Source organism: Laetiporus sulphureus (genome assembly GCF_001632365.1).
Source record: "Laetiporus sulphureus 93-53 unplaced genomic scaffold LAESUscaffold_13, whole genome shotgun sequence".
Classification (NCBI taxonomy): Eukaryota; Fungi; Basidiomycota; class Agaricomycetes; order Polyporales; family Laetiporaceae; genus Laetiporus; species Laetiporus sulphureus.
The window spans coordinates 63124-66714 of NW_024468522.1; positions in this window are offsets into that span (position 1 = coordinate 63124).

Sequence of the window (3591 nt, forward strand, 5' to 3'; positions counted from 1 at the left end):
ATCTGAGGCACACGTTGAAGACGTGCTAAAAGCCCTTCCCAGGGAAGGCAATCTAGGAATCTTAGGACAAGACAAGATTCAAAACGACTACTTTCTGAGAACACGATCCAGTATCTGAGGAAGATACCCCAGAAACACGACCGGTGACTTCTGACGAAGAAGTACCATCATTTACGCTTAGCGACACCACTACAGAGGAGTTAACAGACCTCTACGATAAAAAGTCGACAGAAGCGGTTCAACTTCGACTTCAATTTAGGCTAGGACGTGCCTACGAACCAACAGATCGCCCAAGGCTAGAGCAGCTCGAGGGTGAGATCGAAGAAATAAGACAAGTTCTTCACGGAAGGGAAAACTTTGACGAAGAATCTCTACAACTCTTTGACGAAGCAACAGAACTTCCACGAGGAGAATCAATCCACGTTGAACGACAGGAAGGGCGTTCACAGAAAATCGGTGGATTACAGCCAGTTAATCCTCTCGGAACAAGAGCAGTCCCGCTCGAGAGATCTATCTCGGACAATACTACTTGACCAGATTATTCAGGAATCACACACCTCAGAAGGGACCAGCCACCCCATCTACCCAACGCACCTGGAATCACACGTTCGGTTTCAACCGGATCAAGACCAACCGGTAGCTTCCAGTTCTCAGGAAGTATGGCGACACATGCACGATATGACCCAGCTCTCAGACCACCAGTCCATCCTGGAACTTGTACCGATGCTGTCTGGAACGAGTACCAACAAGCCTTGGCACTCTATGCACAATACCAGGGAGCAATCCCCAAGCAGCCAGTGGCACGGGAAAAAAAGATGGGAAAAATCAAGGAGTTTAGGGGAGACAAACGAGAATATGCATCGTTCCTCCGAAACGTGGAACGATACCTACAGGCAAATGTGGGAGTCTACAATGATGACTTCAGCAAAATTGCCTTCGTCCTCTCTCAAATCGACTCCTCATCCACAGCAGGAAAGTGGGCCGAGTCATGGAAAGCCAATCAAATGGCAAAACACAGCAATCTGGGGACGTACCAGGATTTCAAGACGACGCTTACTGAAAAGTATGGAGGTGTCGCAACCAAAGACCAAGCCTGGCAAGTACTTCTCGAAGGGAAGTACAAGCAGGACAAGCAAACCGTCGACGAGTATATCGGAAATCTTGACATCCTCTACCGATATGCTGAAATCGACGACGAATACGCCAAGCTCATCCACTTCAAGCGAGGCCTTAATGAGAAGCTTGCAGAAAAAGTCTTCATCACGGAAAATCCGCCAACGACCTATGCAGCAGCATGCAAGGCCGCAAGAAAAGTCACGGACCTCCAGGACATTCATAGCGGAAAGACAAATATCTTCAAGTTCATCTCAGGCTCTTCAGGAAGCGGAAGAAGGACGAAGAAGGACCCTGACGCAATGGACGTTGACCGGATCTCCCCAGAAACCCATCAGAAATGTTCTGTGGGTGGACTCTGCTACAACTGCAGAAAGTCAGAACATGTCGCCGCACAATGCACGAGTCCAGAATATGATCCGGCACCAGATCGCTCAGGAAAGACAACTTCATATGCCAAGACCAAGACGTCCAATTCCAGGACGAAGAAATACTCCGGATCTGGCAGATGAAGAAAGACTTCCAAGCTGACTAAATCTTACTCCAAGGGAACGGAGAAGAAATGCCGACGAGTAAAGAAAGCGACTCTGAGGATAACTCGGAGGAGTCGGAACAGGAAGAATCAGAATCCTCATCATCGGAAGAATCAGAATCTGAGTCATCGGAATCTGAAGAAGTATCCGAACAAGAAACGGTTGTTCACAGGGTACGAAGAGCTCGCCCTGTTAAAACCAAAACAGTTCGCAAAATCAGGCGAACCAAGGATGAATCCAGTGACTCAGAAGAAGAGTCATATGTGGTTCGAAGATTCATCCCCAAAGAAGAACTTGCTAGGATATGACGGGAAGATGCACTCAAAATGCGAGGAGACCGTATCAAGAAATGTAACATGACGATGCCTCATCTCGACGATCTTCTGGAATTCGGAGACAATCCAGACAGATATGAATATGCACGCCGATATCCACCACCCATGGAAAAAGATGACCCAGAGGGTTTTGGAATTGGGTGCGCGTTGGGATCTCGTGGCACCCAGATAAAGAAACGGTCCCTGAGGAAGTAATAATATGAGGCGATATCAAACGAGGAAGTGAAATATACCTCAATATCATCTTCCAAGATTACGATGGCACAAAAACCCGAAGTATTCCAGCAAGAGCCTTAGTCGATTCTGGAGCAAAAGGAATGTTCATCAATGAATCGTTTGCGAAGAAAGCAGGACTCCATCTGCTCAAATCGCAGAAGGAAGTCAAGATTCGCAGTGTCGATGGGAGTCCCATCAACTCTACAAACCAACGATTCAAAGGAACTGTTCGTGCAGGAACGTACAAATGGAATGATGACTTCCTTGTCATCGACTTAGGAAAAGAAGACGTGATCATCGGCAATACGTGGCTTCATGATCACAACCCAATTATCAATTGGCAAATGGGTGAAGTCAAGGTCCGTCAATACGTAGAAGACGTACCAAACGAGGAACCATGGCCTTTCAAAGATAAAGACACTGTTCGTCTTCCAATCACCAAAAAGGAGAAAGCCAAAGCCAAGCGAACCTTGAGAAGGATCGACTGGTCTGATGTCGATCCTGTACCAGATGAAGCAGGAACCATTGACTCGGACCTCTTGCTTGCATACATAAAAGGTGCACCATACTTGGAGGATCAGGAAATAGGAGAAAAAGAAGCTATTTTCACCTATCAACCTGATACTGGCATACTTCAAGAAGTTACGCTCGAAGAAAAAGACCATCGCTCAGCTGGAGAAAGGAAGATGCAGTATCTTGCACTGCGACGAACAAATCAAACATCAGTCAAAAAACGACTATGTTACCAGTGCAGGAAATCAGGACATGAAGCGAATCAATGTCCAATGATAAATTCCAAAAAGGACCATCACCAGACGCGGAAAGAAGGTGATACCTTCTGGAAGGCATCAAATAAGGCGCAGGAACTCGCACAAAAGAAAGCACTCGAAGAGAAGAAGAATTCCAAGAAGAAAGTGATGATACCATCGTATCTTCTCAAATACAAGCGGATTTTCGAAGAAAAGGCATCGGAACGGTTACCACTGCATAGATCTTATGATCACAACATAGACTTCAAGCCGGACTTTGTTCCTAGACGAGGAAAGGTCTATAACCTATCAAAGCCAGAAGAAGAAGCTATGAATGCCTTTATCGACGAAAATCTTGCAAAAGGATATATTCATCCTTCACAATCTGCGATGGCATCACCTTTCTTCTTTGTAGGAAAGAAAGATGGTGGGCTGCATCCATGCCAGGACTACCGCTATGCGAATGAAGGAACGATTAAGGACGCCTATCCACTTCCACTCATATCGGACCTAATGGATCGACTCCACCATGCCAAGTATTTCGCGAAGCTTGACATTCGTGGAGCATATACCAATGTCCGAATTCGACAAGGAGACGAATGGAAGGCTGCCTTCATCACTAAGCGAGGATTGTTCGAACCCACA